This window comes from Dreissena polymorpha, chromosome 10, assembly GCF_020536995.1.
Source record: "Dreissena polymorpha isolate Duluth1 chromosome 10, UMN_Dpol_1.0, whole genome shotgun sequence".
Classification (NCBI taxonomy): Eukaryota; Metazoa; Mollusca; class Bivalvia; order Myida; family Dreissenidae; genus Dreissena; species Dreissena polymorpha.
Window position 1 is genome coordinate 41,917,030 of NC_068364.1, and position 22,155 is coordinate 41,939,184.

Sequence of the window (22,155 nt, forward strand, 5' to 3'; positions counted from 1 at the left end):
ATGTGTTTTTATTTTTAATTGAGGGACAGTATAAACACATAAAACAATCCATTAAAACATCGGTTTCAAAAAGTGAATGCTTTAAAAGAGCAAATTAAAAAAAAAACAATTCACAAAGGTAAATCCATAGGTGTAGGGTAAAGGGAAAAATAGTTGGGTTTTTTCAAAACCACTTTATGAAAATGCTGGAAGTTAAATATACTTGTCCAGAAATGCCTACTTTATAAGAAAAAGCATAAACATAAACTGATGCAAAATTAAGCTTTGAATTGTAAACAAATGTGGGAAAATGATCAATATTTGGGACAAATAGTGCTATAAAAAATGATTTAAAATAGCAAATTGTGAAAAAAAATGTTTATTTTCTCATTCAACAATCCATGAAAGCATTTGCATATTTGGAAGGGATGCTTAAAAACAGGTAAAATAGTATTTTTGTCATAAAGGGAAATACTCAATGAACAGATTAATTCACATGTGCTATATTAACGAGATAAAAGGGAAAATGGTTATTTTTCAAATCTTTCGGATGAAACTGCTTGACATTGTATATTCTAATCCTGAAACGACTACTTGAAGACAAAAATATCTTGTTATCTGATTTTGAGACAAATGATGTTTCAGTGAAGTAATGTGTAGTTTAATTTACATTTCACTAATCTTTTATCAGTTGGGTAGCCTCAAATCTGATCAAATTTTTCATGCAGCCTCGGGAGAACATTTTCAATGGATGTCAGCATGAAATTCTGGGGCAAGTTGGCAATTTGTATCGAAAAATATACTTAAAAGTCAGACGAGCGGCTTGGTTGTTAAGATTGGTTGGGGTACTCTTACAGTGTGGGCTATCCTTTAAAAGAAAATAAATAATATTAAAATGTGATATACATTTAACAATAGTTTATTTTCAAGTGAGGGACATTCTGTACCCATAAAATAATCCTTGAAATCGTTTGTTTTGAAAATTGAATGCTTTATAACGCACAATTTGAAAACAAAAAATGCACAATGTTATTTCATTGATGCAGTGTAAAGGAAACATGAAAATGTCTATATTTTTCCAATACCATTCGATGAATTGCTTGAAAGCTTACAATCTAGTCCGAAAACGCCTACTTTTTGATAAACAACTGCAACAGAAGCTTAATAATGCCAAATTGCAAAATAATTTTTATATCATTTATGTATTATTAGTACAAAAACATTATTATATGAACATAATAATATATATTAGAAACAAAGCATAAACATATTTCACGATGAGACGGTTTCGAACTCACTAAAGTTTGATTGCAAGAAGAACGTTTATCCACCACGCCATGCTTTCCTATGTACAATTTGTTTTAAATACGTACAAGTATTGCTGATAAATAAACGTGTATTCTGAGTAATACATGTCTATATTTAGTTTGTTGTCAACATGTCTAGCCTTGTCGAAACGTCTAGGTTTTGTTTGCAGATCAATAATGAGATAATCGATCGACACCGAGTTATTTGGATATCTTATTAGTTATTGGTTTGAGCGGTATTCCTGACTTCTATTATTTTCTACCCTTTATTCTCATTCTTATTATTCTCCATATTTCTCCACAGTACGATACACCTTTATTTACTTTAGAAAAACTGCACAGAAAGATTTGAACGGCGCGTGGTTGAAAGACGTTCTGTATCTTAGACTTAATACTCATGTGATATGCCTTTTGTTAAAAGTAGCTCATCAAAGTGTATTATGTCTCGGCACAGGAGCTTTTATCAATAAATAACGTTTATGTGTTCATTATACAAATACCCCACCCACCCTTGCTCACTTTATCCATACATCTATGGGAGGAAGACTTTAAAAAGTTTAAGGCGTGTAGTTATCCATGTATCCTTGGAAGGAAGACTTTAAAGAATGTTAGGCGTATGGTCATTAATGTATCCATGGGAGGAAAAGTTGCACTACTGTTAGGTGTGTTGTTACCCAAAGGACCATGTATCCATCGGATTAAGACTTTAAATATTGTTAGCCGTGTGGTTATCCATGTATCCATGGGAGGAAGTCTTACCAAAGTGTTAGGCGTGTAGTTAGCCATGTATCTTTGGGAGGAAGACTTTAAAGAGTGTTAGGCGTGTGGTTATCCATGTATCCCTGGGAGAAAGACTTACACAAGTGTTAGGTGTGTTGTACCCAAAGGACCATGTATCCATGGGATTAAGACTTTAAAGAGTGTTAGGTGTGTGGTTATCCATGTAACCAGAGTGGTCCCTTGAAAACTTGAAGAGGCACATGAGGATATACAGTACCAGTAGAGAGACCAAATGACGCACGTTAGTTTGCATGTCTTTATGACACAATAAATCATTGCGCTGATAGAGCTGCATTAAATCTAAATTTTAATTTGCTCTTTCATTTGTTTTTATAATTGAATATGAACAGTGCCTGATTCGCACACACCTCGTTACCTGCTTTGCCGATCTTCAAATTGAAAATCTCCGTCGCATAATTCACTTTACACTTTACTTCGGAAAAATGGCGTACTTTTGTTAATATTTCACATGATTTTTAAACTAACATAAATTTGCATTTAAAGAGATACTTTTTTTAGATAAACATCTTATATTATCATTGAGAGAAGATGGAGGAGTACTTCAAACTCGCCTCCGTTTTTAGTGATTTTCATAACATAAGCATAACTCTGAATAATTAGTGTTCTGGTGGTTACTTGAATGTCATTTACGAAAAGTAAATAATTGCTTTGTTCATTTTAACCTTTTGCAAAATTATCAAAATATTTTTTCATGGTTTTTCATTGTGTTCTTCGTGTTTTTACTCTCGCTTTTGGGATTGTTTCATCAAGATAGGTAATGTCTTGTTACACTTGCGTTGAATGATTTCACTTTCAATAATGTTTTTGTCGATGGTATCTGTGTTATGTAATTGTCTATCGAATGTGTCAAGATCATGTTGTGTTTTTTTCTTTGCGCTTTCGTGTTTTTAACCAGGTTTTCCGAAGGAAAAAACAGGTCATTAGATGGGCGAATGTCGGCGGGCGGGCGGGCGGGCTGGCTGGCGGGCTGGCGGAACAAGCTTGTCCGGGCCATAACTTTGTCGTTCATTGTGAGATTTTAAAATCATTTGGCACTTTTGTTCACCATCATTAGACGGTGTGTCGAGCGAAAGAATTTTGTCGATATCTCCAAGGTCAAGGTCACAATTTGAGTTCAAAGGTCAAAAATGGCTATAAATGAGCTTGTCCGGGCCATAACTTTGTCGTTCATTGTCAGATTTTGAAATCATTTGGCACATTTGTTCACCATCATTAGACTATGTGTCGCGCGAAAGAATTACGTCAATATCTCCAATGTCAAGGTCACACATTGAGATAAAATGTCAAAAATGGCCATAAATGAGCTTGTTCTGGCCATATCTATATCATTCATTGTGAGATTCTAAAATCATTTGGCACATTTGTTCACCATCATGGGACGGTGTGTGGCACGAAAGAATTACGTCAATAATTCCAAGGTCAAGGTCACCATGACTAAAAATATATTTATTTTGATTCAAATAGGGTTAATTATAAACAATTATCAGATAAAGGGAGACAACTAAAACTGAACTGATTAAATCAGTTCAGTTTTAGTTGTCTCCCTTCATCTGACTTTCTCACATTGAAAACCTGGTTTTGTGACAATTTTGTCCCTTGTTATATTTATTTAAATGAGGCGGTTCTTCTTATTATATTGCGTAAGTTACCTTTTATAAACTCCAATGAAGTATTTCGGTTTGCAACTTTGCGTTTTATCTCATGTTTTATTTGAGCTCGATAGTGTGCATATAATAAACTGCACATTTATTAGTGTTCATATACTAAAATGCACATTTATTAGTGTGCATATAATAAAATGCACATTTATTAGTGTGCATATAATACAATGCACATTTATAAATACTAATCATTGTGTACCGTAGTACTGGTAAACCAGCTATCCAAGGAATAAAATGTTGAGTTCGTTAACAGACCATGATATGAAGGAAATACTTTTTGATAACGGGAACAAAAGAACTAACCAAAGTAACAAACACTTTTTGGGGCCTCATGTGATGAACATACCCTCATTTAAATAATTATGATCACCATGGCATACTTGTTTGTATAAAGTTACCAAAGTTTTTACCAAATAATAGTACAAACTGAAGCAGAAGTTTTCACGGACCATGCCAGCTAGTGTAATTTAACGTTCTTTCTAACTTTTGTTAGTCTTCTAAATAAATAAGGTAGGAGTGCTGGGACACACTCAGGGTCCTCACATAATGCAGCCTCATGCGCGGAAGAACCTCAAACTTGAATTACACGATTGACTGATTCTCGGCGAATCACACTAGCATCATGTTTATATGTGTACAAGTTTATGCTTTTACCTTTCATTGCATACATACTGTTATTAGTATTTAAAGGGACTTTTTAACATGGCTTAATGTCAATTTTAAAAGATACGTCATGGATTTGAAAACAACTACTAGTTAAAGCATTACATTCAAACAAGCAAACTAACACTCCTGACTAAGAGATATATTATGAATATTTGTTATTTTATTGATAGCCATCAATCGAAATCGGAAAAATCGTTTAAAAAGCATGTGTTATTCTTAACATTTGCATTTATTATTGAGCATACAAGTTTTTTATGTTTTAAGCGTTTTTTTTCAAATTCAAAACCTGAGTTGTGTAATGTAAGCACGATATCAATTCGTTTTAGTGCTCCCAGGTTCAAGCTTAAGGGCAATCACATTTTTTGATTCTATCGTTTTTACTTGTTTGTATAATTATTTAATGCTATTACAAACATTATAGTTGTGCAAATTCATTTAATTACATTAAAATAAACGATTAGCTCTTAACAATCATCTTTAAATGAATTACAAGACTGACGTCTTTAAAGCGTCACTCTCCACATACTTACAAAAGGACTCATTTCATTAATCAATCAATCACATTTTTAAAATCGACAATGAAATAATGTCATAAAATTGAATGTCACAATACATTAAAAAGAAGAAAACAAACATGGACTATTGGGTTGCTTAATACTGGGCAGAAGTATGGAAGTAGCATAAAGATTTATTGATTATTTATGAATAAAAAACTATTGACGCCTATATCTAGCCTTCAATTATATGACCAAAATGATTATAAATATAAAATGTCTACAAATATAAATATTTCAGGCGAAGGAGTCTTTGCCACTAAGCCTTTTAAAAAAGGAGACTTTCTTCTCGAATACAAAGGGGATCTGATAACACGAGTAAAACATGCACGGCAATTAGAAAAGGAGTATGAAAATGAGGGTCAAGGCAGCTTCATGTACTTTTTTAAATACAGAGACAAATCTTGCTGGTAACTACAAATCATCTTCACTTTGCACATCATACGTTTAAATCACGCCATAAGAAGAAGAATTATCTTTAGTTTATTCACCATAATAATTAAATATGGCATGCGCGTTATTTTAGTATAAAGCATCAGAAGTGTTTATTTAAATGTCTTATTCAGCATTGACGCTACCAACGATATATTTCATGAGGGTCGAATGATAAATAATGCCGAAAATGGAGACGCAAAACAAAATTGTGTAATGAAAATAGTTGAAGTCAACCAAACTCCCCATCTATGCACTTTCGCCGACAGAGACATTGCAATGGGCGAGGAACTCCGATATGATTATGGAGTACCAACACTTCCATGGAGAAAGGTACATTCTATTGTAAAGATGATGTCATCTGTGGTGGATTTATCACTGATATTTATCAAATATTACATTTTAAATTAGCTTTAAATGTCTTTTGAATTATTATTTTTATAAATATAGCCAATCAGTTTAATGATTACATTCATGTTCATTCATGAGTTATTCATTTTAAATACAGATATTCAAACATCTTTTTGCCGTGAATTAAAATGTTTAATCATTGAACGTCGTCAAGCTCTACTTTAATGCGGTCTGTCTGATAATGTGTATTTGTTTTTTGAATTTTCAGAAATGCACGGAGCAAAAATGGGTATGTTTCACAGTGATTTTGTTATTACTACACATGCACTAATACAAATGCGTTGTACTTAATGGTTTCGTAACTAACGAACTTTCTTACACTGACTAGATTATGTGTAATACCAATTTTTATTGTTGTTTTGAATAGGCAACACTATGACTTCTAGATCTACGGACAGCCAGGAACCAGGACAAACAACATCCATACACACGGAAGAAGTCAATGAGACGGTTTGTAATATTTCGCAAGGTCGAAGCTACTAAGGCGTATGTTCTGGTTGGTTTTGTCTTCAGTGAAATGGGCGTAATTTTGCCTTACTAAGGCGTATTTTCTGGTTAAATACCTTTTAGCCGTGAATTAAAATGTTTTATCATTGAACGTCGTCAAGCTCTACTTAAAATGCGTTCTGTCTGATAATGTGTGTATTTGTTAATTGCATTTTCAGAAATGCACGGAACAAAAAATGGGTATGTTTCACAGTGATTTTGTTATAACTACACATGCCTAAATACATATTATGTATATCATGAAATTAATGTAATTTGTGTACAAGGAATTAATGTCAATATGTTTTACTAAATGGTTTCATGAATAACGAACTTTTTAACTCTGACTAGATTATGTGTTATACCATTTTTATTGTTGTTTTGAATAGGCAACACAATGGCTACTATATCTACGGACAGCCAGGAACCAGGACAAACAACATCCGTACAAACGGAATAAGTCGATGAGACGGTTTGTAATATTTCACTATGTCGAAGCTACTAAGGCGTATTTTCTGGTTTGGTTTAGTCTTCAGTGAAATGGGCGTAATTTTGCCTTAAATTATATTGTGCCAATATTTATTCCGGGTTATGCTAATTGGTATTTGGGCTTAACATAACACGTACGTCGATGATCATTATTTTAACATGTTATAGCACACGTTATGCGAATTTTAAAAGAATAAAATATTGTTTACCAGTTGTAGTGACTTTGAACTACTTGTCTTTCAAAATCATCATATACACAAAGAATTTAGAATGAAACTGGTGCGCATGTGTATTAACCACTGTAGTTTATAAACATCGACTTTATCATAATCACAAAAACGTTAATTATCGCTTATCCAAGAAGTGTAATATCATTAGTTTTAATTGTCAGTGTAAGACTTATACGCTGCCAATTACTGTGTATGAAACTCTGAGACATTAGGAAATTTAACTAGCGTGTTACATATGGACATTGGTTGATATTTTATCTTAACGACAAAAAACAATAGCGTCTACTCGATATTTTGCTATACGATACATTCTGACATGGGTAAGAAAAGTTCATTTTACACCAACCACCGCACAATACATACAGGATTTACCGTAAACCACAGTCCGTTCACCAGTTCTTTTTTCTTCCAACACATTTGTCAAGAGAAGTACAATACCTTTCATTTAACCGTGCATACATTTTATCTTATTAGTATCTGTGAAAAATATTCCTTGTATACTTTTTCGAACTTTGATAACATGTTTGGAACAACCTGGTATATGTTAAGACATGCTACGTCGGTGTATTCAGCCAATCTTTAAAAAAGCTTGATACGTTCAAGATGAATAATCAAATATATGTTAAATTTGAAACCGTTTTGTTGAAATTGATCATTTAAATGCAACCTTTAAAAATGGTTTATGGGTGTTTTTCAGTTTGTTATTATGTCGACAAAACAAGCTATCAATCTGTTTCAAATCTTCCCCAATGACAGTGAACGGCAAAAAATAAAACATGTGATGTAAGATAAGCAAAAGTAAACTATTTTGGACGAAGGTGAATAAAACTTGTATTATATCATCGGTTGCAAACATTTACACAAAATTCTCATGTCACTTAGATTTTGTACATCATAATAAAAAGCCACATGAGTGATGCTATCAATTGAAAATGCTGCTAATAAAGAATTGCAATTTCAACTGATACTAAGTAACGTGGATGTATGAATCTTACTCTATTATTGTCTCATTGAATTGTGTTGCAGAGTACCGAAACTAAAGAACATAACGACACTGCACAAGAGTACAATTCACAAGATGCAGAAGAAAATATGTTGAACAGTGAATCATCGGATATCGATGTACGTAAACTTATTACGATTTTGTGATTGCAATACAGTAAACACATTTAAACATTTTATATAAGACTACATATAGTTCAGATTTTGTTTTTAAGCTCTAGTTTCCAACTGTAATTAAGACATGCATTCTGGTAAGTGTTATGTTACACTTACATATTTTTATGGATGCAGTTCACGAACAACAAATTATGATGTTGTCATATTTATATATTTTGTATATGATCTCACACAAAGGAAAACAAATGTATTTTACAGGATAGTGACAATGACAAAGATTATATTCCGGAAGAAGGCGATGCATCGTCAGATGAGTCGGTAGCTGTTGACCTAATACCAAATATTCAAAGATTTCTAAAGACGACAGCGTCAACACTACCTCCTGTTGAATCCGTGCAATCTCGTGAATGTGACGAATCATCTGCAGAGGCACACAAAAACAGCATCACCATCGCTCAAACAAATAACAGTGAATACAGACATTACGATAAGAGATTTTATTGCATGTTTTGCGAAAAGGCTCAAACAAAACTAAAAAAAAAACATTTGCTTTCGCAGCATAAAGATGAGCAAGATGTGAAAGATCTATTAAATACGGAAAATTCAGCAGAAAATAAAAAAATGTATGAAAAAATAAGGAACGTTGGAAATCATCTCCATAATGTTAAAGTTTTGCGAGATGGCCAAGGACAGCTGTTTGTGTCATACAGACAACGTCACAATCAACGCGTAGCTGCAGACGAGTATGGACCTTGTCCTTACTGTTACGGGTATTACTCGAAAAAAATCCTGTGGAGGGACAATAAAAAATGTAAGTTTGCAAATGCAGCGGGATCAAGAAAACGACCCGCTTTAGAGAGCAGCCTGCTAATACCAAAATCAAAAGATGGAAGCACTATTTTAAGACGAGTAATCGAGAAACGACGAAATAAGTCGCATAGTCAAAAGTGATAATACAATCCTTGCATTCGGTAAAAAACTCTGTTCAAAAAGGGGCCATGATGAAGAGCAACACAATTATATTAGACAGAAGTTAAGAGAAGTTGGTAGATTGCTGAAAGACATGCGATCTTGTTCAGGCAATTTTGAAAAGTCTTTGGAGAATTTCATGTATCCAGATGCTTTCAAATTTATTACACAATCTTGCAAAAACGTTGCAGGCTTCGACGGAAACACCAATACTTATGCTACACCATCATTAGCCTTAAAGATTGGCACAACGCTTCAGAAATGTCTAAAAATTCTAATTTCGAAAGGAATCGAAACAAACAACCGGGATCTACAAACAAGGGCTGAGGAGCTTTCCAAACTATTTGAAATTAATTGGACGGATGACGTGTCTTCCAATGCCTTAAAAACACTTCATGAGGCTAAGCAGAACAGTCAGAAAGGACTGTTGCCATTGGCAAATGATGCCAAAGTAATGACTGAATACTTAAGACATGAAGCAGAAACACATGCAAATACCTTACAAGGATCAGCAAGTGATTGCGAGAAAAGACAAGCATGGCATAAGTTGTATGAAATCTGCTTGTGCCAAACTATTCTGTTTAATCAAAGACGATCAGGCGAGGTGTCAAAAATGACAGTCGAAGAATATTCAAAAAACAAATTAACAAATGACGATGGAGAATTAAATGGATATTTAACAAAATTGGAAAAAGACCTGTGCCGTTATTTTTACCGTACAGAGATTATTGCAAAACGAGGTCGAATAGCTGCAGTACTGTTTCCAAGACAGGTGAAAGAAAATATCGACCTCCTCGTACGCAGCAGAAATTCTCTAACAACCTGTTTCAATAGTAAATATCTTTTCCCAACAAAATCTGCATCATCGCATATTCGTGGGACAGATGTATTACGTTCGATTGCAATTTACTGAGGAGTTGAACATCCGGAAAGGCTTCGTTCTACAAAGTTAAGGAAACATATTGCCACAATGACTCAGCTTTTTAACGTGTCTGAAAATGAATTAGACATTATAGATAAATTTCTTGATCACGACATTCGGGTACATAGAGAATTCTACAGATTACCAGATGGAACCATGCAGGTTGCCAAAGTCAGCAAGCTGCTCATGATGATGGAAAGTGGACAAATTACCAGAAATTCTGTCAATTCGCTAGACGATATTGATGTTGACGACGAATGTATTGAAGGTATGTCGCATTTTTAGTGTTCAATTCATACAGTAAACTTGTATAATGTTAATAATGGGCTTATTACCGAACTTGATAACCTGAAGTGATAAAAAGAATTACAAACATTTTCTGAAATATACTTTGCTATGCAAGGCAATTCTTTTTTATCGGAGACGACCAGGTAAGGTGGAATGTGAAGTCTACACTCATTTTGTACTCAGTAAGGTTTACATTGGCTACTTCTAATTTTTCAATTTCAATGCACTAACTGCATATTTATTTGGTGTGCTTCGGTTGTTTCCATCATTGTTATATTATAAACTATATATAATTTTTGATCTTGTGATTTACACGACAGATGAACAATATTCTTCTGAATCATTAGAAAATGAAAATACTGAAGACCTTGAAACTCTTCTTCCCAGCACCAGTTAACCAGAAATAACAGACAAAGGTATGCATACACATGTGAATGCATTTTTATCCTGCCTCTGTTGTAAACATTGACCGAATAAAGCAGGGTCGGATAAACTAGTTGATCTCCGGCAGTACTTCACGTGACCGCGATCTAACCGTATAACGTATTCATACGCGCCGATTAAACCGTTATAGCTTTTGACCTTTTACAAAATGTACATGCGAAGGTTCTTGCGAATAGTTTTGTAAAAACAAAATGATCTTAAAAGTAATAAATGCGTTAAATTTACGCAAACAAATGGCAATGAAGTATTCAATTTTGCCTTTAAATTTATTTACACATAACCTTCAATATACGGCGTTTCTTTATATAAATATAAAGGTTACACTCCACTAATACACACAATATACTATTTCAGTCGTCTGCATTTTTTTTCAAAGAAATATCAATTAAAATTTTAATAAAATAAAATAACACTATATTTGAATGGAAAAATGTCGGACTATATTGATCAAATGTATTTTGATGTAATTTGGGAAGATTTAATGGCTGAAAAAGAAGAAAAATAAGGATGCAACTGTCAAAACTAAGGAACAAGATGTTGATAATAACATGAAGGATGAAATCAATAAGGAAAACTCTACAGGCATGGTGAACATTGAAAATGTAGGTCTTAACAATGTTGAAAACTTGAAAACAAAGGCCACTGAAATAAGTCTATCTGATTTTCAAACAATGTATGGCATTGATTTTAATGACTTTGACTGCCATGAGCCCTCCGAAATTGACCAGATAAATACCTCTCCAGTTAACAAGCCCTCAACCCTCAATGTAAAGGACTGTTTTAAACAACTAACAAATGATGAAGTAAAACAACAAATATGTCAAGCGGACAACAAGAACACTCTAAAAAAAACAATGATTGATGTAAACAAATTCAAAAGATTTTTATTGACAAAACAAGAAAAAAGGGAAATACATGACATAGGCCCCGATATGTTGGACGAATATTTTGCAAATTATGTTCTTTCAGTTAGAAAATGTGATGGTTCGGAATATGAACCAAGCACAATAAGAAACATGATCTCAAGCATTGATCGGAAACTCAAACGCAACAAATATCCTGTGCAAATAATGCAAGAAACCAACACCAATCACTTTCAGCTGACAAGGGATGCTTTAAAGGCAAAACAAAGAACTCTTAAAAAAATGGGAAAGGGAAACAACCCAAATGCCACAGATCCAATAAGTGACGAAGAAATCGATATACTCTATGACCGTGGAATCCTGGGCGGTACATCGCCAAAGGCTTTATTAAACACATTGTGGTTCAACAATTGTGCTTCACTTGGATTACGAGGAACTACGGAGAATTATAATTTGAGGTAATTATCCCAAAAACAGACACTTATCCTCGATGTATGTTGATTCGCGGTGTTAATGTTTTGTATTAAAATTAGCAACAAACAAACAATAAAGCATTGTATAATGATTTATTATGGCCTCCATTACCTCATTACTGGTAAGTTCTTTTCCAGACACCAGTCTACTAACCGTTTTCCTTGGTTTCTTAGCTTTTTGATTCTTTACTGATCTTATTTTTTGTTCAACAGTTTCAAAAAAAGTGCTGGTGTGTTCATTTTCAGGTCCAATTTGTAGCCCTCCCTCTACAGTTAAATCAGAATCATCAGTGTCATCTGAATGATACACTTGGGCTGGAAACATACTTTCCCTGGAAATTGCATCCTTATTTAGGGGGAACAGTCCTGTTTTGCGAAAGCCAACTTGAAGGTTTTCTGCTGACAATGCTTTGTGATAAACGTGGCAGACGATATCACAAACATTATACTGAGTGATGGCAGCTGATGTCTCACGGATAATTTTGTGGCATCGCGAATGGTACATCCGTTGGAACGGGCCATAACAGGCTACATCTAGAGGTTGGAGCTGGTGGCTTGTGCGGGCTGGTAAAACATACAAAGTTATACCATTCTCCTTTGCCCACTCTGCCAGAATTAATGATACATGGGACCTATGACCATCTAAAAGCAACAGAATTTTGGATTCACACCTGCAAGGCATAAATTGTATGAAGTGTTTGGTCAGATACTTAATGAAAACCTGGGTGTTAGACCAACCACTTTCTGACATTGTTCCACTGGCTCCTGGTGATACCCCTTTCAACAAGTCACTGTTCATCCGCTTACCCGGGAAAACAAAGAATGGTGGAACTGCTGTACCACTTGCACTGCCAGCGCCAATGATTGTAACTGTTTTACCTTTGCCAGAGGTCACAGCTTGCGCAGGATAGTTAGAACTAGCTACTATGTATGGTGGCTTGTGATCAATTGATACACCCTTCTCATCAATATTGTAAAGCAAATGGGGCTTATCTTGGAGATCATGCTTCTGTAAACATTTTTTGTAATTTTCAAAGAAGTTAGACACCATCTTTTCACTCGCCATTTTGGCCCTCACATGATCAAGTGCTCTTGGTTTAACAACCCTCATTTCTGGCCATCTCTTTAGAAACCCTTTTATCCACATCATGGAGAGGGGTGTGTCAACTGTCCTCTTACCCAACTGCACAGCAAACTGTGAAGCAACATCAATACACTCCTGCTGTGTATAACCATAACCTAAATCAGCCATGGCTTTGAAATGGTTTACAATTTGGGCCTCTTCAAACTCATCAAACAATGGGACCTTCCCCATTACAACTGTTTCTGGGTCAACTTTCCCCAAAACCCTGTCCCTGAGTGTGTTTTCTGGCACCATATAAGTCCTGGATGCTCTGAGAACGGACATTCCATCATCTTTCACTGCTTTGAAAGCATTTATCAAAGAAGATGGTGAATAAAGTCGATATTTTTTCCAAATAGGCTGTGGGTGTTTCTAAAATAAACAAAAAATGGTGTTACAGGTGTGAGTTTCAAAAACCATTTATTTTGAGATGCTTGGCCTTACTATAAAATTTCAGTCACGTGACTTTCATTCATGGACGTAAACACTTGCAGCCGACATGTAAAAAGTAAAAAAAAGTTATTGATAAACAAAGAAAATATTGTATATCCATGGTAATATAAATGGGTATAACAAAAAATGTTATATTTTGATACATCTACGAAGACCTAGTGATACATACCTGTTTAAATCTCATGTTTTCATTTTTGACAGCAAATACGATCGAGTACACTTTGTAGTAAATGTGACGTCACTAAAATCACCGACCCGTGATCTCTCGCGAGATTTCGAATCAAAACAAAAATGGTCGCGAATCAACATACATCGCGATTTTAGATACATCGAGGATCTTTATCAAATATTATATTGAACTGTCTTATTGCAAAGTCAAGTGTAAACTTTCTGCTGAGACTTGAACTCAGATATCCCTATCTTTATGAAGACAGGTTGTTCTCCATTGAACTACAGAACTGATTTTACAATTTAATGGCTTTGCAATAAGTATTAAATATATCAGCAACAACTATCAGATGTATCATGATCACAATATCCAGCAATTAAGCTATCCTTCTTTTATAAAGTACCAGAAAATGGAACTTTCTTCATAAAAAAACCCACAATTATCCCAATTTTAATGCTGTAAAAAAAATCCCATTTAATAAATTTTATTTTTATTTTTATATAAATGTAACATTTTGATAGTTTCCCTATGCAGCTCTTTGGCTTGAACCTAAATCAAAATAATATTGACAACTTGAAAACACTTATTTAACAATTTTTAAGTCTTTTGTAGCGGCAGCCAAAACTAAATAACACCAATTCCCGATATGAATTCTTTTTGCGATTTCAGGGTTTTTTAACAGATATTTTCCTGATTGGGCTGGTACCGGTACTTTTTCCAAAAGGGCAAATAAAATCACTGATATCTAATAAGTTACAATTAAAATAGAATAAAATTAATCACACTCCCACGGACAACATCTGTCATTTGATGCGTCTCAATAAAATTCACTATTATGTATTCGAAATACAAAAATATTCAATTCTTCTAATAAAATAAAACTTGCCATTAAGAAGGGAATTAAAAAATGGAAAAATATCTATAATAGTTACATTTAAACACTGCTAAAAAAATATTTAAATATGTTTTCCTAGATCTATTATAGATTTCAAAACACATTTTATTATTATTATTAAATAATATTGCAAAATAATTGCAGTGAATACATGATTATAATAACAAGAGATCAGGGCTTTTTTTCCTTCTGTGAGAATGGCAAATTTTCCCTATTTTGAGAAATTTGCGAGTCAAATTTCACAATTTTGGGAAATTCGCGACTAAAATTTTCACAATTTCAAGAAGTTTGCGACTAAAATTTTCACAATTTCAAGAAGTTTGTGGCTCTAATTTTCACAATTTTAGAAAGTGCGCGACTCATTTTTCACAATTGTCATAAGTTTGCGACTCATTTTTTCACAAAATGAGGGGGCCAAGGACGCTTCACAAAAACAGGGAAAAGCCCTTAAGTTGAACCATTATAAACATAATTTAAATGATTGCAAGTAATTAAACACAGAAAACTAACAAGAGCCAACATACCCGTTACAAACTTAAATATTTTTTAAAATAATTTATCCCTTTCAAAGTTTTTAGCATTTTGATTAAGCGAACACCTACAAATACGACCTGAAAACAGATGCAAAGTTTGGTTTGGTCAGGGTTTTCATAGGTTTTCAGTGTTTAGTCATACTGTTTTAAACTAAATTTAAACAAGGTTACCTTACTTATCAGGAAACAATTTTCACTTACAGATGGGGTGATGTTACTCTTCAGAAAGATTCAAATGGGGTTGAATACCTTCAACATAATGAAAGGCAGACAAAAACTCGCACAGGCGATATTGTGTCCGATATCCGGAAAGTAAGGCCTAAAGTTTGGGCGACCAGCGACCCACAGAGATGCCCTGTGAACAGTCGTCGAAATTCGCACTAGTCCGACAGCAAAAAACTAGTTTTTTTTCTTTCGGGCTTGTAGGAAATCCAATATTACAAGCTCGAGGTGCTTGTACAATTCATTAAACAGAAAACGAGTTCCACTTTCATTTTCAATATTTGTAAACAAAGTTTTGAGCCGCTTAAATCAACAGCCGTTTATGTTTTAACACACTGCGCACACGTGCTGGGCAATCAGCCGATAATTGGATTACTGCGCATAAAGCGCATGGTTTTGTGGTTCCCGGATTACTATTATGTAAAATCAATGCATTGCGTTGCGTTCGTGACACAGATAGTAATGGCCAAACAGTTGTCATTCAAGTACGTCGTTGATTGATGCATTTGTCAACTGGCTTTTTGTAGAATAATCTGGTACTTAATTGCTTATATATTTTCTGGGGGTTCAGGTTTGCTCTCTCTTTCACATGGATATATGGGATACATTTCTGCTTATTTTTTACCTAAACTTTATGTATATATTTATAATTGTGATTTGATTGAAATCCGTGTGTGAAATTAATTTCTTCTTATTTCAGGATCCAAAAGAGGCTGGCTCAGATGACGAGGAAGCTTACTTGGATGAGGATGAAATTAATAAGAGATTTGTATTGCATTCTAAAGATTGAATAAATGAATGCTTCTGTGGATGTTTTATGTTATGTTTATCTGCATTTTTAACAAAAATGTTTGGGCTAGTAAAATCTGAATCGGGCTTGTTCAAATTCCCATAGTACTAGCCTGATTTGCTTGTAGATTTCAATCTGAATTTCAATGACTGTGTGAACATGTACAAACTTTATGCTATTAAAAGACCTTTAGATTTTTTGAATCCTGAAGATTCATTTTATTTGGCCACTAGAACAAATCCTGCCACCAATGAAGATGACAAATGGTTCACAAAAAATAGAGTAGGAGAAAAAAAACTTGGAAAATTATTGAAAGTTATGTGCGAAGAGGCTGGTCTTGACAAAAACAAGAAACTTACTAACCATGCAACACGGAAGACATTAGTCTCAAAACTTAGGGACAATGGTATAGCACCGACGGACATTATTCAGATATCTGGACATAAAAACATGCAATCTGTCCTGAATTACTCTTCACTGTCAGAAACAACACATCGCCAATTTTCTGAAATTTTAAATAAAACCAACAATAAAAAGATGAAAAATGAAAGCATGACGACCATCACAAAAAATTGTACCTCAACTGATGTTCAAGAATCACTGCATCTCCAACAACAGGAAGCTTCATTTCTCCCCGAAGCAACTGACCCACGTGTTCGTCCAGTACACGTCTCAAATCTGCCATCTTCTGGGACTCCCACCGTGACAGCAGCTTCAAACGTCTCCGTAAACTTAGATGGACGAATCAATCAAAGCGTCCAATCCTTATTTGCAGGCGCAACTGTTAATATCCACAATTTTTCAGTTTACATGAAATAATTCACGTGAAGTGTAAACGTTACTGCAACTCACTGTTCATCCGTTTTAAAAAACACTTGTTTCAGTCAACGACCCATTCGGTACCCCTCGCAGATTATCATAATCGGACTCGGGAGAAATACGGGTTGAAAGTAGTCCGCCCACGTGCTACCATTCTAAGAATGTTACAACAACAAAAACAATAACAACGACGGCGTCCATAATTCCTGTAGAGTTTGTACTTGCTCTGGCTTCAGAGCATAGAAAATCCCCATTTTCATCTTTGCAAAATGTAAACAACTCGCAAAACCGGCCATGTTTGTTTTTACTATGTAATTTTGATTCGCGTAGGCCCGCGTAGGTAGACCGCAATACCGCTTCCGAAATGTGTATTCATACTATCTCCTTCGAGGTACTTATCCGATGTTTGACGGAAAGGGCCGAGAATGTGCGATTGTCAACGACCTTGAACTTGAACAAAAATTTAGTTTTTGTTTTGATATTGATTATTTTTCAACTTCTAGCAAATAAACATATTAAATTTTGAATTAATTTTTCATATTTATATATCTTATATATATATTTACCAAAAGAAATTATTAAAATGACAGTTTAATGTGGAACTATTTTTTACGTGTCACAATCGGTAGTTATTTGGTCGAAAGGAATGTTGTGTACATGTTGGAGGCCCGACTCGAATAATTATTGTGTTATGCCGATTAATCATTTGTCATTGATAAAATGTGTTAAAGACACAAATTAAAATGAAGCAGGATAAATTTGAATACATGGTTGGTGCCAAGATGGAAAAAGTTTATCCGGTTTGGCCCGAAAAAGGAAAATAGGGCTCGCTAAAGCTCGTCCTATTTTCTTTTTCTAAGCCTCACCGGATAAACTTTCTCCATCTCGGCACCAACCATGTATTCTCTATAAGTTATGTATCTCCAAGTTTCTTATGTTTCTTAGAACATGATTTTCTTACATGTAATTGTTTGATTCATTAGGCAAAATAATGTTTCCAAACTTCTCGTGTGACATCGATGTCATTATCAGGTGCCGTAAGTACCTGGACGCTTTTGTCGTAATTTTGCTTAGAAAAATTGTACTGAAGTATATATATTTAATATGAATATCTTACAAATGGATTTTAGCGACGTCATATAGTGTTTTATTATCCATGTACAGAAAAGGGTACTTCAAATACCAGGAGAACAAAACAAGCAGCCAAAAAGCAATGGAGTGAAAACGAAAAAGGAGCTGTTCACAGACACTTAGATCGTTTTTTGATAATGGGTAAATTACAAGGGAAAAAAGAAATACTTGCATGTATTGAAAGTGAGAATGACCTTCACAACAGAAGTTGGAAAAATGTCAAAGACTTTTGCAGAAATTTAATTGAAACAAAAAAGCGACGGGGACTTTTAACTTAAAATTTTACACATATAATACACGTTTAGTAGAATACGTTAAAGGATGAAGTTGCCACATGTGTTTTGTGTGTTTTCTTGTTCTATATACTCTTTTCGAAAACGATATATGTGTGCTTATTGTATTTGAATGTTTTATTAATACGGTTCAGTCAAAAACGATATTTGTTCATAATCATATCGCCGAACAAATTAGGATTGGTATATAGTTCGGCCAAAGAGTGTTTCTTTGTACTTTCTATTACGAGTTTCTACGAGTTACTCACTATACAAGTTATTTTTTACCCCAAACTTGGTGAATTAGAATGCATATAGCAAACATGATAACAAATCAATCTAGAAGGCTTAACGTTCAGAGAAGGCACAAAAAAATTCAGTCGGATAAATGGAAACAAACATTTTGTTCAAGCATAACAAACAAACACTTTTAGATGTAATAAGATAAATGTAAATGACTTAAAAAAACTACTGCTAAACTACTGCTACAATGTGAAGAATACAAATGAATATTTTGTCAATTTTACAAAATTTGTTTTGAATGACAGGTGTCTGACTTGCAGTTGAGTATTTAATAGTTATTTTAAAGTAAAAATTTACCAATATGTAAATTATTGCGTAAATATCGCACTAGAATTGATTAAATAGTTGTTAAATATTACAAGAACACAGACGTTTGTGCATTTGTTTTTGCGCGTAGATATTCACATTAACTATCAATTCACATATTTGCTTTGTGTATATAATTGGTTTGTTTATATGTTTTTCATATCAAAATTGCTTGATCTACATAAATTCGCGAGGAGTTATGCATGTTTTCCCATGTTTTTATTTGAAGTTTATAATTTAACGACGATGAAAATTACTAAGATGCCAGATTAAGTTATGTTTTTGTTTCATTTATGGTTAAAGATCAATTAACATACCCATTTCCAAGACTAAGATATTGTTAAAACAATGTATCGCGTTTGCGACTGACCTCTTTTATGCATTCTAACACAAGCTATTTACTTGTTTTTTTCGAATACTCTGCATATACACACACTTGAACAAGCTGTAGATTACCTAGAACAAAACATATTTGAAACATATATTTATATGTGATATGTAAATGCATGCACAAAGCTAATAATTAATCATGTTTATACACTTTGCGATATTATGCTATAATGTCGGTTGTTTTAAGTAATTAATCATTATGTTAACCATGTTATCTGCCATCTGGAATGTAATTAAGTGTTTTGAAATGTATGCGAAATTGATCTTGTTCGATTTGGTGCGGTATATTCAGAATTGAGTCACACTGTTATAATTTTCCTGTTGGTACATATTATTTTAAGTTGGCATCAACAAGGGTCTAACAATTGATCCACATGTGCACTCCCCAGTAAGTATATATACTATAATGTAGGCGATTTAAAATAATATTAAACTACGTGTTTGATAAGTGTTTGCTTTGGTACATATTTAATTATTAGTGTTTTTATATAATGATAATGCTGTCAAAGTCAGCGGTGAGCATACGTGTATAACAACATTAATTATAACTTTTATATTGTTTTCAACAAATACTATACGGTTGACACATCGGCATAAATTTTCAGTGCTTGAAATGCACTCTTTCTATAATATTTTATGCAAAAATTAGGTACATAAGTTGGTTTACATTAAGGTAGTTTGAACAAAATACGTGAATTCAAATCTTGAAAAAGGTGTTTGGTTTGCAAGGGAAAACTAAGCGATTGCCAGTGACTATTTTCCTTAAAATATCCTCTATTTATTTCGACAGGTAGAATTAAATGTAAGTTAACCTGTTTTTGGCATTCTCTACTCAAACAAGTGCATACATAATGTATTTTTTTAATACAGCACATGTGTAATGGTATCACAGTTGTAGAATTGGAATTCATATATTATAACAATAAATACTGATCATTATTCAGATTGACCTACTGCCGTAGACTAAGTCACTGGCGCATCAAAATGCATTGTTATCAAGTCGTTTTGCTAGTTTACTTAACCATTTTGTTTCTCAGGCCTCGCCACATTCGTTGTGAAACGTTCATGATTGTTTAAAGTTACAGATTTTATTATTTTTGAAAAATGCAATAAATGTATTTAAGACAATTTAAGTGAAGTGGAAGTTGCCATGCGTGTGAATGAATTTTCTGATGTTTACCTGTTTCGGGGGATTAAATGCATGAGTTATTTTATAATGTCAGAGTAAGGACAGGGTAAATTTACACTACTCAATCTACATGCATATGGGCAGTTCTACTCTTTTAGGATGAAAAACTTCATAGTACGTGAAAATCGTGAATATTTTTTTCTGGTGGAAAAAAGGAATTAAACAAATAAGCCGCCTCCCCCTCTCCTTCATTCGGTTTGATAAATAGCGTGGCCTGAAAAAAATAACATTATTTTTAAGTTTTAAGAACGAATGGTATTCATTTTTTGATTAATTGCACCATGATTGTTATGGTATAATGCAGCACTTGCATGCTTGTAGTCAGCTTATAGCGAATAAAGTCATAAATGTATTGTTTGATTTGCGTTATGACTCTTATGCTTATTTTGAAGTAAATAATATTTGAGTCAATCAAATGAGGCATCTTTGTAGAACTTATATAAGGTCATATAATAAACATATTTAATTTAAATATTGTTTCATACATATTCTTTTCAATGTTTGTACTAACTTAAATATTATCCATGAACGTGCACGCCATTGTCCTATTAACAACGGTACCATGATTATACACAATTACCCCTGCTGGTAAACGCAAGTTCCCCGTTGGACATTATTGAAGTTCCACAGTGATAGCGCGCTTAAGTTCCTCTCTTATGTAACACAATTCCCCCGTTGGCACACATTAAAGTTCAACGGTTGGTACGCACTAAGTTCCCCTGTTGGTATACACCATTCCCCTGTTGGTACACATTGAAGTTCCACAGTTGGTACGCACTTAGTACCCCTGTTGGTATACACCGTTCCCCAGTTGGCACACATCGCAGTTCCTCATTTGGTACGCACATAATTTCCCGGTGTGCATGTAAAATTTTCTTTGATTTATTACCCTATTTATCATAATTTTTATGTCAAAATCGTATTTTAGGTTCGAAACTTGTCTGTTGTTTATCACTTTCAGCTTTCTAGAATATGTGGAAATGTGTGTGTGTGTGCGTGCGTGTGTGTGTGTGTGTGTGTGTGTGTGCGTGCGTGCGTGCGTGCGTGCGTGCGTGCGTGCGTGTGTGTGTGTGTGTGTGTGTGTGTGTGTGCGTGTGCGTGTGCGTGTGCGTGTGCGTGTGCGTGTGCGTGTGCGTGTGCGTGTGCGTGTGCGTGTGCGTGTGCGTGTGTGTGTGTGTGTGTGTGTGTGTGTGTGTGTGTGTGTGTGTGTGTGTGTGTGTGTGTGTGTGTAAATGGTGGAAACCCACTACTCGTCTTACGTTACACACCAAACAACCCACTACATATTGGCAACTCACTACACAAAACCTGGTAGTGACTTTGACATTTTGCTTTTTTTTGCTCAATTTGACATTTACTTAAAAAAAATGTATTTTGACCATGGAATTGACTTGGCGGTTTTTATTCGCAATTGTGTGTTGTCGTACACTCTTGCGCGATGTTGCCATTTTCATGTCTCACACATT